Source organism: Prosopis cineraria, unplaced genomic scaffold (genome assembly GCF_029017545.1).
Source record: "Prosopis cineraria cultivar Desert tree isolate PC_DT_omini unplaced genomic scaffold, ASM2901754v1 PC726, whole genome shotgun sequence".
Classification (NCBI taxonomy): Eukaryota; Viridiplantae; Streptophyta; class Magnoliopsida; order Fabales; family Fabaceae; genus Prosopis; species Prosopis cineraria.
Genome location: NW_026556051.1, coordinates 1 through 15,235, shown reverse-complemented (window position 1 = coordinate 15,235; position 15,235 = coordinate 1).

The window sequence follows — 15,235 nt, the reverse complement described above, 5'->3', positions numbered from 1 at the left end:
TTAAATACTGTATTAATAAAATGGAATCAACATAAGCTGAAATATTTAATAACGCATTTTTTTGAGAGAGACCTCAACTTACAAGTTACAAGCTATATTATACTGGTGGTTATTAATCTCATTTAAATATGATGCAATTTACAAGCTATATCACGTTGGTGGTTATTAATCTTATGTAAATATGATGAGAGACTTCTTTGGCAAAAAAAAAAAGTATGATGAGAGGCAATTCATCAGCCTACAGCAGGTAATATGTGATGGTAGTTTTGAATTTCCTATGCTAATATTATTAATTTTTGTTGGATAGCTGTTATTAGATTTGTTCAGTTGATAAGTGTCATAAGAACTTAATACTTTATTATAGCTAATCAACAATTACCCTTATTAATCATTTTTAAAAGTAATTTTAATTTTAAAAGGAAAAAATGACTCGCTATAAGTTTTTAAAAATTAGTTATGAATTAACTACAAAAAAGTTAATTCTTATGGAATTATGAGAATGACAAATAGGTCTCAAGAAAACTAATTAATTTGAATTAGATATCAAATGTCAAACTCTAAAAATTTAAAAGTTTGTCTCTTAATTTTATAACTTTATTGAGATAAAGTTACAACTTATTTTTAAAATTTTAACATGGTTGAAGAATAAATAAATTTTTTATGTTAAATTTGAAATATAAATTTCAAATTTATCACAATAAAATTATAAAATTAAAGCTAAAATTACAAATTTTTAAAATTTAGTATTAAAAATTTAATATGAATTAATTGATTTCTTTGAAATCGCATCACTTTTCTTATAAAATTTGTAAAGTAAACTTTTGATGAGTATTTGTAAATACTAAAGATGTTTTGAACTGTTTCTAATGATGTCTTGTGTTCTTTCTCCTAGATTCAACGATAGGGGAATTTCGTTGCACATGGATGACAATGTGATTATAAAGTGAAAAAAAAGGAAAAAATAGTAAATTGATTCTTAACTTATTAGTCTAAAAAAATCTAAGATCCTAAACTCTTTATTTGCATAATATGCCCCTCCAGCTTTTGAAAAAAAAATGCAATCTAGCCTTTATCTTTTAAAAAATTAATTTTGACAATAAAAATAATATTAAAAAACATAAGAATTATAAAAAGAAATAAAAAAATTTTACTGATCATTTTCTATAATTTTTGGATATTTTTTATAATTTTTGAATCTTTTATTGTAATTTTTTAAATTTTTTAATCAACTAACAATTAAATTTAATATTTGCTAATAATATGGGTCAAATTGTATTATTTTCAAAGTTAGAAGGGCACATTATATAAATAATGAATTTAAAATTTTAAATGCTGATGATTTATTGTTTAAAAGTTAATTTGTTTTTTGATCCAAATAAATCTTTTTTTTTTGGCCCATATATATGGGCTACAAAGATGGGGCACTCTCAAAGAAAAAGAAAGAAAGAAAGAAAGAAAGAAAAATGTTTATTTTTTAACCGTTAACATTTAATTTTTGTCATTAACCCTTGTCCATAACTCATTTATTATATGCAATTCACAATTAATAAAAAAAAGTATACCATTTATCAAAATTAAGTACACAGTTTTGAAAAATCCAATGAACCAATTTATAAAATTAATTTTTTAGAAGAAATGATATAAGTTTTAATCTTTAAATTTTTTTTCAATTATCAATTTAGCTCTTAAATTTTAATTGAATGCGACTCAATTCTTATAATTTATTAAATTAGTAAATTATAGGGATTGATATGTATTAAATTAAAAAACTATAAACATTGGCTTGTATCAAGTCAAGAAAATTATAAGAATTGAGTTAATTCGAGTTAAAATTTAAGTGACTGAATTGATAATTAAGAATAAATTTAAAAATTAAAATTATTTTTTCTTTTTTTAAATAAAGAAATTAAAAGCACATAAATGAAAAATAAAAAGAGAGAGGCATTTAGAATACCTCCTCCCCCACTCAAGCATTCAAAATCAATTTATATTTAATGTTATATGAATACCATGTTTTTTATTAAAAACATGGTATTCATATAACATATCTTATATTCTTAAAAAAAAACACAAATGATGTGTTGCACACATAATTTATCTAAGAATTTCTCTTATTCTAGACTTGTAGTAGATTAGCCACTCAATTTAAAAGAAGGGTTAATTGGTTAAGGTATAAATTTATTGTCCAGGTTTCCACGCACACATATCTTATATTCTTTATATGTAAAATATAATAAAGAACTAATATTTAATGTAAAATATATTTATGAACTCTATTAATAAATTATAACAAGTTAAACTCATTTTTTTAGATCCCTTACTTAATGTATTATAATTTTATATATCTGTGATATAGAGTTGTGATTTGTGAATGTGAAATGGTCTAAATAATATAACTTTTTTTAGTCTTTAAATCTTTTCTCATTTATCAAATTAGTTCTTGAATCAAAAAAATATAAACACTGACTTGTTTTAAATCAAAAAATTACAGGAACTGGATTATTTCAAGTTTGAGTCAAAGTTCACAAATTGAATTGATAATTGAGAATAAATTTAAAATTTATATATTTTCATTTTAGAACAAAGAAATTAAAAACACATAAATGAGAAAATGAGAAGTATTTTAAAATACCTCATTTTTTAAGTCATTCCCTTTTCTCTTGAGTCTCTGCCCTTTCGAACTCACGACTTAGCGGCAATAAGTGTTGCCCATTGACCAGCGAGGCGCAAGTCTCGAAGGGTTGAGGGGGTCTCATTGCTTTAATTAATTAAACTTCATTCTAGTATCACCTAACTGTTCTCGTCTTTTTGGACGAAATCTCTCTTTCTAAATGCGTATACACGAGCAATTATGTTGTTGCCAAATTGCATTTTGAATCAATATTAAATGTAAAATAGAAATTTATGAATTCCATAAATAAGATATAAGTAATTAAAGTCTCTCTCTCTTAGATAGATTTTTCTGATACTCATTCCCTACTATATTCCAATTCTATGTTTATCTGGTAAGGTAGTTATGGTTCGTAATGTGAAATGGTCTAACTTCATGCACTTTTATTTAATATAAGATATTTAATTGAATCTTATCTTTTAATAAAATAGTTATCCACTTTTAAACTAATTTTATCTTTTTCATATTTACCTCTATTAATCACCATCTATCAATAGAGAAACTTAAAAAAAAAACAATAATTACATCTCAAATACTAAAAATGCTTTACATTTTTTAATATCCAACTTCTCAAAAAATGCCTTAAATTTTTTAACCAAAGGAATATATTGCCAATATATTAATATCAAATGTATAATTTCAAAAATATCTCCAATTTTGTTAAATAAATCTCTTAAGAATTATATATTTAAAATATTTGATTTACATAGAAAGATAGTTATTTATAGTTTGGAGTTAAATTTCAGAAGGTAGAACACTACATTCACCAAGACGAGCCTTGATTTAAAAAAAAAAAATCCATTTGTTATAGGAGAAATTTTTGGATAAACTAAGTGTATCATGCTATCTGTAATTTGTCTAATTAGAATATCCCAAGTCATTAAATAAAATTTTATGTGATATTATTTTAATTGATTTTATCTTTGATCTCTCTGCTATCATTAACGTCAAAATCAGTTTATATTTAATATTATATGAATACCATGTTTTTTATTAAAAAAAACACAAATGACGTGTTGCACACATAATTTGCCTAAGAATTTCTCTCATTCTAGACTTGTAGTAGATTAGCCACTCGATTTAAAAGAAGGGTTAATTGGTTAAGGTATAAATTTATTGTCCAGGTTTCCACGCACACATATCTTATATTCTTGATTTTTTTTTTTTGTGGAATATCACCCCCAACGTTTTTAAATTATGATGGGAAAAAAAGAATCCAAAATAGTATTGCACACAAACATGCAAGACCAAGGGAACGAGCATTGATAAGATGAGAATGCAAGATTAGGAATTTGCAAATTTCATCAGAATTGAGTAAGATTTGAGCTCCACAACTAGTAAGGGAAGATCTCTACTTGGCTTTGAAGGTTGGAAGGAAGAAAAGAAATGGATAAAAAAATAACAAGGACTCACACATGACATGGGAAGCATTTAATGGTCAATATTAATAAGTTAACAGTCATCATTATGGTAGGGTGTCATTGTATTAAATTAAAAAATATTGGGATGACATTAGGCCAAAAAAAAAAAAAATCAAGGATATACAAGATGCGCCTACATAAAAAATTTGAGCGTAGATTTGTACTTTACCTGTTAAATGAAAAATCCATGCAAAATTATAACACCTAAAATATAAAAATTATGAAGAAAATTTAAAAATAATATATATATATATATATATATATAAGTCATACATAATTCTGTTAAAGGTTAAGTCATCTCAAACAATTTATTTTATTTTTAAAATTTAATTATAGCATTTTAAATTATAACACATAATTGACTGTCGTTTTTTTTTTAAATATGGTATTTAGTTTCTTTGGTTTTTTTTAAAGTAAAAAGGAGAGGTATTTTGAAACACCTCATTAGAATGGATAGAATCTGCATGCATGTCTGCTTGCCAATTCAATCTCGTGACTTCACGGATAAAGGCAAGAGACTTTACCAATGAGCCACAAGTTGAGTTGGCATGCGAAGCCCAACAAATTATAATATTAAAAAAAAATCTCCGCCGCCTCCAAAATATCTTCCACCACGAACATGCTAAAAGAAAGAAAGAAAGAAAGAAAAATGACAATTAGATCAAAAATATTAAATTAATGATAACTAAGTTATTCATAAAATTTTTAAAAATATGAATTAAAAATATTGATTGACAAATATTTAAAGTATAGTCTAATAATTACATTTGCAACTTAAATGTTTTATTGACAGTTGAAACTCTTGAATTTTTAATTTTTAAATTGATATCTTAAATTTATTTTAAAAAAAATTTAGAGTGAATCTAACTGTCATTTTTCCATTAAAAAATACACATAATATTACAATTAAAGCTATATTTGCTAGATTATGCCTCCTAATACCACGCATCCTACAAATAATATATCGTTATATATATCTAAATAGATGAAATGTTATAAATAATTGAATATAATTTAGATATAATTTATAAGAAATAATGAAATTTTTAGCTCATCTAATTTATTTTAATTGTCAATTTGATTTCTATTATTTAATTAAAAGAAAGCAAGACTACTAAAATTCAGACACAACTAACGAAACATTAATGATAGCCAGGTAAATTAATAAAAAATGTGTAATTATTTAAGTATGAAAAAATAAAATAAAAGAAAAAAAAAAACATAATGGACTATATTGATAAAAAAAATTAAACTAATTTAAGAGCTAATTAATTTATTGTCATGTAACTATATATATATATATATAAAGTCATCAATATATTTTACTCATTAAATTAATTTAAGAATTGATTTGTGTTCTAAAACTTAAAATTCTAACATGATGATTTTTAAAAATATATATAATGATCGATAAAATTAAATTTAATGAACTAAATTAATAATTTTTATAAATTTAAGGAACTAAGCTATAATGTTCCAATTTGTAAAAGGAGAGGTGTTTTAGAACACCTCATTTCAAAGAAAGGGATCATCATCAATTTTCAGTGAAGAATGCAGAATCGAACCATGACTTGCAAAGTGAAGCCAACATGCATGGCTTTATCACCACCAAGCCATGGGTTCGATCCGCGCGTTGACGCTTATTTTTATTTTCTTAAACTGTTTCTCTTTTCTCTTCTACGAGACACATCCTGTGCTGCGTTGTAGCCATATAGGCAGATAGCCGTGTTGGTGAACTATTAAAAGGAGTTTGTTTATTTATATTTGAATCGCGTGAGTGTGTGTTATGAAACTCAAATTTTTTTCATATATATATATATATGCATGCATGCATGCTCAAATATAATTCATGACAATTTTTTTAGCTTAAAAATCCCTCTTATCTTTATTATAGAACACTTTCATCCATTTTATGTATTTAAAAAAAAATTTCATATTACAAAAAAGTGAGATATACTTTTATTTTTACTCTTCATTTTAAATAATAATACAACTACATTAATATATGAACTTTGCAAAAAATTACAATTCTTGTTTGTCAAAATTACACTTGTGCCCTCTTTAAAATTGTAGTTTTACCCCATGAAAAATTAATTATCCCACGTTCTCTTTAAAATTATTATCAAGCATGCATGTTTAAAAATATTGTTTGCTCTTGTATTTATTATAAAGATAATTTTATGATATAAATAAAATTAAGATATATTTTAAATTTATCATATAATTTACTTCTATATAATTTTTAAAAAATATTAATATTTATATTTAGTATACATATTGCCTCTCATTGGTAAATTTTTCTGGATGTGTTACTGCTCGCACCTAGCAAACTAAACAATTAAACAGTTTTTTTTTCCCAACTTTTTTGGGGTTGGGGGAACACTTGACTTCAAAAAAATCATATTTTTATTACACACGTGTATTATGTTTAGACTCAAAAAAATAAATCAACATGAAACTTTGGCAAAAAAAAAAATCAGCATGGAAAAATAGAAAAAGAGAGGTATTTTAAAATACCTCATAAGTTCATAATTATTATTGTTATTATATACTCCATCCGTTTCAGTCCTTTGCCTATTCGAACTCGTGACTTTCTGGTTATGAGTGAAGCATCCTAACCAGCAAACCGCAAGCCCACAAGGCCTCATTTTGTCCCTCCATCACTTAATTGCTTCTTCCTAGTGACCTGCCTGTCCGCCATAACTGCAATATAATGAATATGAATTAATATATATTTTTAATTATTGATATATATTATTTTCTAAAAAAGAGGGAAACTAGTCCCAGAAACTAATTACATACTATCACAATTAATATTCGTTTGAAGTGAAATGAATAAACAACAAAGACGTGGTTCCTTCTTGGGCCATTTAAACACGCAAAGATCAGTTAAAAAACGAGAGGTATTTAAAATACCTCATGATATGGTTAATTAATTAATCTATCCTTCTTGTCTGTATGCCAATTCGAACTTGAGATTTAGAGGTTTAGCATTCAGAACACTAACCACCAAACTACAAGTCTTCATGGCTTTGTCATGTTACTTATTTAATTAATTGATTACCGTGATTCTGTGAATCACCATTTAACATATGTTAATTGATGGATTATTTATTGGTCCAAGATAGGAAGTTTCTCCTGTTTTTTTGCATATGACATTTAATTTCTTTTATACAAAAAGTAAGGGGGGAAAAAACAAATGGTGTGCTTGCTTACCCCCCCCCCCTCTTTTTTTTAAATTCTATCACCTAATATGCTGAAAAATTTGAAAGTATTATCACTTTACTCATAAACTAATTCGACCGCCTATGAGATTATTACACATGACAGTTCACTAGCATCTTAAGAATGTTTTTATTATATTTATTTAATAACACTATGTATCTTAAGGTTCGAACTTGAGATCTATGAATAAGTTAATTAAACTCTCTTAACCAATTAAATTAAACACCTCTCAATTGTTTCCTTACTTTTAAATTATACCTTTCTGCAAAATTTGTATTTTATATATTTTGTAAAATACTTTCACTCATTATTTATATAAGTTGTCGTTTAAAAATAAAAGTTAATCTGAATTATAAAAGAGTTTAGTCACATATTAAATGAAGTTCTATATTTAGTTTTTTACCCTTATAATTTTAATTAATAAGGATATAATTAGAATATTGCAATGCTTTGAACAAATTAAAGCAATCTAACAACAACTTTTCTTCATATGAACAAAAAAATGTCTAAAACAACTTATACATAAGGGATTAGAGGGAGCAATTAAGAGTAATAAAATAAAGATGTATTTGAAAAAATAGTAATTAATACAATAGTATTAAAATTATAAACGACCAACAAATGTTGGTCTAATTAATAAAGAGTTGACCTATAATTTAAAAAGTCATAAAATTAAATCTTATTATTGATGTAAAAATTTTATTAGTGAGTGATTTATATACATTTTGTAAATACTCTTTGAGTCTAGAGGTATTTCTTAGCTCTACTAAGTTTTTGAGACTTAACTCATCTAAATGATATATATATCTATATATATATATATAACTGTAAAATGTCGCATATAAAAAAAGAAAATTTTTTTCTTAAAAATTAAGTATACAAAGAAATAGATAATGTAAAGTATTTTCTCACGTTGTATTAAAATTGACTCTCTTAATGAGAAACGAATCAATTAAGTGTGTAAAGTAATTTATTTATCTCTTTGGAATAAACACATTAATTATTCTTAATATTATACAAAATGAATTACAACATAAAAAATAGGATCCCAAAAGATATGTTTGGGTGTTTCCAACTATCTCATACATTTGAGGAAATTTTGTTACATTATTTGTTATAAAAAAACGCAAAATTTATTTTGTCTTAAAAGATATGATTAACAATTTAGATAGTTATTTGTAGACATTTGAGATCTTAAAAGAAATTATTAACAATTGTGAAAATCAGAAAAAAAAATCATCTCCGGATGACTCTAAACAAGTTGTACGAAATTAGCATCCAGAAATAAAGTTAAAGAATAATTTATAAAAAAAACCTATATTTCTAGTGCTAATTAAAAAAGAAAAAGGAAGAAGAAGAGAGGTATTTTAGAATACCTCATTCGATAAGATTGAAGCAGAAGTAGAAGGAGCTTGTATAGTTGCCGATTCGAACTCGTGACATGGCAATTAAGAGCAACGTACGCCGACCAATATGCCCAGGTTCAAAGGCAGGCCTTTGTGACAAATTTAATTATATTTTTTTATTTTGCAATCTCTTATTTTATTTTACTTTTATCCTTCAAGGCGTGCTGCTTTAGTCCAAGTTTATTTTCTTTCTTTAAAACCAAAATTTGCTAACAAATAGTCAACATGGCTATTTTTTTGGACAAAAGAAGTCAGCATGGCTATTTTATAAAATTTATTTGTAAAAAAAATACACGATAAAAGAGTAAATTAACTCATAAACTATAGATTTAGAAGTGTATGAGATTTTAAACTCATTAAATATGTAATAATTTTTTAATTTTTTAAAAATGAAATAATATAACTTTTATTATTCATAAAAGTTAATTTTGACCATTAGTTGATAAAAAATAATAAAAATGACCTCAAAAATTAAAATAAAATAAAATTTTCTTAGTTCTTTTCCATAATTTTGAATCCTTGTTTGAATTTTTAGGTCTTTCATTGTATTCTGTGATTATTTTCTATAGTTTTAAGGTTATTTTTTGATCAATTAATAGTCAAAATTAACTTTTATTAACAATAGAGGCTAAATTATATTATTTTCAAAATTAAAGTAAAATATTCCACATTTAATAAGAGTTTAGAGTCCTAAACGCTCCTGAACATATAGTTTAGGAGTTAATTTGTTATTTTATCCAAAAATATAATATAATGATAAAGAATTTGAAAAAGTAACTATAATAAATAATATTAAAATAAAACTTAAAATTTATAATAAACAGTATGACTATAAAATTTTAAATAGTATAATTCATTTTTTAGATTTATATAACATATATATATATATGTGTGTGTGTGTGTGTGTGTGTGTATTAAAGGGTAAGGGGCAAAAATACATATAAAGTGATCAACCAGGAGCACTGAGTATTTTAAAGTGAAAAAAAGAGTAAAAATACCCATAGCGTTATATGGGTGACTGTAAAAATAAATAAATCATTAACTTTAACCTAACTTCGTTAACTTTTATTGTTAAATGCTAATTGTACATACCATGTGTCAGTCTTTACTGACATAGACTAATAAAAAGATAAAAATACTCACAAAGTCGTTAACCAAGAGAAAAAATACTTATGAAGTCATTAGTCAGGAGCAAAAATACCCATAACATTATTAAAATTGATGCAAAAGTGATCAATCCATCAAATCTTTTAAATGTTGATTGTTTAGCTGACACATAAATAAAAGTTGACACTTTTTTGCTGATATAGATACAAAATATTCCTAAATAAATTTTCATGAATGTTGATCGATCATCATATGAGTACTCGTGATATTACTTTTGTCACACATTGATACTAATGGTATGATCGTCATGAAATATGAGGTGAATTTATATTCTTAAGCCTTGATTAACTAAAAATTAGGCTAAATTATCAATATATATACGTTATATATTAATAAAATTCATAAAGCTTTAAATGTTTTGTAGAAATTTTTGTAAAAATCTCCTCTATAATTAGAATCTCTCAAAATTTTTACAGTACTGAAACCTATCAACCAAACTAGAAAGGAGCTTAGCTCCACACAATAGATTTCATAATAACAAATAAAGTCTAGAATCTAACTACGGTATACATAGAGCGCTAAATTACAATTTGCACAATATAATAAATATTTATATCAACAAAATGACTAATGTGTGGTTCCACTGTCCCAAGAAGCAATAGATCCCCTCAATAATTAGCAGGAGACACAAGATTAGTTAAAATATCCAAGATTAAAGAAATTTCTAGTAAGTAATGTTCCAATCAAAATTATAAATAAAAAATTATGAAAATAGTAACTAATAAATTTGGTTTAAAACAAATCAATGAAATATGAAACATATACTTAAACTATCAATAAATAACAAATTTCTTCAACAATATAATCGTGAAATTGGACAATACCAATAAAACCATATAAATTTATTAAAATTTGTAGTACTTATATAATAAAAAATTTTTAAGTAATGGTACAACTATATAGAATGCTTTTAGAGAACTAAAAAAATAATAATAAATTTTGATTTAAATTCAAGAGGGCTTTATCAGAATGAATAACAAGCGTGGATGCATAATTCATAAGGATAAGTAACCAGTCAAGCGCGGCTCAAAGCTATGAAACAAGCATGGTAGGAGTCACAAAACAAGCGTGGGTACGAGACCTACAAAAACAAGCGTAAGTACAATGCTCATGAATAATTATCCCTTCATTCCACGTGCATTGGCCATCGGATGGGCTAGCATCTCTAATGCACCTTGCTAGCTAGGTGTACCATGACACGCTAAGAGCTAATAAAACTGCCATTAGCATTCATCATTTTGAATTAGTCTTCATTAAAATCAAGTGTGCATATATAGGGCAAAAAAATGGTTTCAAAATTTTTACTTGTAAATATTGTCCAACTATCATTTTTCATTGTTCAAATTTGTTATCATTTTCTCCATACATAAATTGTTGCAATAAAAATTTTATATCAACATAAAATTAAATAATTAAACTGCTTATGAGAAATAATAAGATTTTTCATATATCCATTTCATCATTGGTTATCAACAATATAAATCTTTAGAAAAATTAACACGTGTTCACAAATAAAAAAAATTATAAAAAAAAGGATTAACATTCTACCATAAATAAAATAATTATTAGAAAAATAAGATTAACAAGAATATTAATACAATTTATAAAAGAATAATAGTGAAATTTAAATAAAAAAATTCTATAAACATTCTACTAGAAATTGATTCAGAATGCCACCTACTCACTTAAGGGTTTTCAAGAATTTTATAGTTCAACCTCCTCAATTTCTCACTTACTTCAGGGATACGTCAAATAATCTAGCACACAAACCAATCCTCATGTCATTATAATTTTCCTTTAGGTGCTACATGATTCTAATGAGTAGTTTAACCTTACAACTTATATAAATAAAAACATATCTCTTTAAGTAGTGTTTATAGTTCTACTATGCCTTGATATGAAAATTAAATATGTTTTTAAATTCACCAAGTTCCATGGTTTAAATACCTTAAAAATATAATACAAACTAAATAATAAACATTTCCGTATTCCTCATGATAACAACAATTTAATTTTTCAAACAATAGTAAGGATAATATCATAATCAATTATGTTCCAAGTATCATTGAGCCCATTATATTATTTGATATATCTCAATTCATCCTTATATATTTCATTACCCATTCTCAATCATCTATTATGATAAGTCACATTAACTCTTGCTGTATTTTTTTAAACTTAATAAAGTACTATAATAGTGATCCTATTTAATCCTTTCTCCTATTTTGATATCTTAAAATTCCAACTAATGGCTCAAGCCAACCTTTTCACATATTTCTCCAAAATATAAAATGAAAGTTTAATAACATTCATTCACTAAATTTTTCCTTCAAGACCTCTTTTTTCCCTCCCTTACAAATACCTTAGAGGCATTCACCATTTACCAAATCTTGAAATAAGCAACAAGATATTTCAACCAATTAATAAAGCTTTTTAATCTTGAATCTTTTTGGAACACATTTCCATCCATCCATAATTAGATTCATCATGCTTTTTCAATCAAATTCTCCATAATCAATTTAATCTCAAGAAGAATTCAAACCCACACCATCATCATCTTCCTCTTAATACTAGCAATTCCACTTGATTCAAATAATGAGTTTAAATAATAGAAAACTATATGAACAATGAATTTACAATATAATGGTATAAACCCCTTACTTCAGCACTAACATCCAAAAAAGAAAAAAAAAACTATTTTTTTCACTAATTTTTACACTGTCAAAAGTATGCATGGTGGTCGTTTGTCAATAATTTGCGTAGCTCATGACTTCTGAAAGCAGGAAATTGATTTTAGAGCTAAAAGGTAGTTATTGCCAAGAAACCCACCCAATTCAATGGCTAGTGTCGTGGATGGTAAAGTGGGAAAGACTATAGAGTTGAGAGGAACCAAGTGCAAAATTTCAGCAACAATCAAAGCCAGAGCAACGTTGACATTAGATTCATCATATACATACATATGTATATTGGCCACGGAAGAGATTATTTATTCCAGCACTCAAATAAAATCTACAAGCATATAGATAGAACTAGGAAAGCAGTAATCGAGAAAGAGGAGGACTCAAAACTCCTCACATTAGATTAGTCAAAACAGAGCAAGAAGAGGAGAAAAAAAACCTTGTGCTCAAGCATGATCAAGCGAGCACAAGCGGAAGAAGAGGAGATCGTGACCATGATCAACCACCACAGCAATGAAAGGCACGCCCATGGTTGCCGACTACGAACAGACAGAGAGGAGGAAGGAAGACGAAGTCCACGCACCACATGCTGACCCAAAGCAAGGAAGAAACAGAGGACGATGACAGGGAGAAAGATTCAGCAGCCAACCCACTGCAGCGAACGAACGAAGATGGAGAGGAGGGTGATGGACGAGCTGTTGGCGGTGGGGAGAAGAAAGAAAGATGAAGAAACCGATGAGGGTACTAGAGAGAGATGGGTCAACAATGAAAAAAAAAAAAAAAGTCAGAGGCATGCTGTCAGTGAAGAGAGGAAATAAAAGCTGATGCTCTGTTCTTTCCACGTGAAAGAAGAAAAAAAAATCTGAACTATAAATAATTTGAAAAAATTACAAAAAAAGTCAAAAAAATTATAAAAAAGGCACAAAAAAATTATAAGAAAAAGCATAAATTTTTTTATAATTTAAAAAAATAAAATTAAAAGTCTTCAAGAAAGTTTTTAGTATAAATTTTACTTAAACTATCATTCTCTCTGTTTACTATAAAACTAGTTTAAATAAATTATTAATTGAAAGAAAAATATTTTAATTTAATTTAAAATTCAGGGTCATTATAATTTAATGGATGCAATAGTAATCAATACATCAAAATCTATGTCACATAATTTTTTTCTATCGCTATATATCTCACCCTTTCTTTCCTTTCTCTCAACTCATTTTTTTTGTCTGAAAAATCTGAAATTCAAAGTGAGACAGGTTATACACAATCGAAGATTGAGATTGAACTCACCTCTTACATCACTTTACCTTAAGAACATTATTACAACCTTAAGTAATTTTATTCATGATAGATTTAAAATTTTTAAATAATTTTTTTCACTGTTACAAAAAAAAAAAGCAATTTAATTTGATATTCGATTAAAATAACATTTTCTCACATGATGTTCATATAATGATCCATTAACCTTTAGAAAATTTCATTTGAGAATATATTTCATCCATATCAGTGAAAAAATAAATCAACTTCTACTTAGGTGTCAGCTAAACAATCAACACTTAAGAGATTTGATGGATTAATCATTTTACACCAACTCTAATAATATTATGAGTATTTTTGCTCCTAACTAATGACTTCGTGAGTATTTTTGCCTTTTTATCAGTCTATGTTAGCAAAAACTAACACGTGGCATACATAATAGTATTTAACAATTAAAATTAATGGTGTTATGTCAAAGTTAACGGTTTGGTCATTTTTATCATGTAACGCTATGAGTATTTTTGTCCTTTTTTATTTTAAGATACTGAATATCCCTAGCTGATTATTTTTTGAGTATTTTTAACCTTTTATCCTATATTAAAATGTGAAATGTAAAATAGCTTGAAATGTACATACAGAGGGAACAACCATATAAAAAGTTGCGCTCATGTGGTGGAAAATTTTTATTTTTTATTATTTATAAGTATTTTTTTAATCAATCATGTTTAAAATATGATTGAATATTAAATGTGTACATATTTTCTAACAAGATGTGTGAAACTTTATTAATAAAATGGTGAACAAGATAGGAATATTGATAAGCTGTGTGTGTAAATAATCAATTTAATTAAATATTAATAGAAAATTTCTCTAAATCACCATATTTAATACTCCCTCCAACCATATATATATATATATATATATAAGTCTCTTTTAACTACCCCACTAAATAAACGAGATATAATTAATTAATTAAAATTTTGTCTAAAGACATTTCACTTTAGCTAGAAATCAATTATGAAACGATAACATTTTAATCTTCATATAAAAATCATGATGAAAGGGTAAAAAAAATTCATGATCATTTAATTATTTGTAATTAGTTAAAAGCTGATAAAAATAATTAGCACAGTAATATTATAAATTTTATAACTTTTGAATGGAAAATATTATTTTAAAATAAAAAATATAAGGCACATACGATACCATTTAAATATACTATGTAAATAGTTATAGTTATTATATTTAGTGGTTTTATGAAAACTAAAATTCTTATTTCTTAGTAGTGAAAAGAAAAGGGAGGAGAGGTATTTTGAAATACCTCATTTGATGGATGAAAGAATGATGAAGAAGATCAGAGCAGTGTCACAGATTCGATCTCGGGACTTGACCAGTGAGAGTAACATGCCCTGA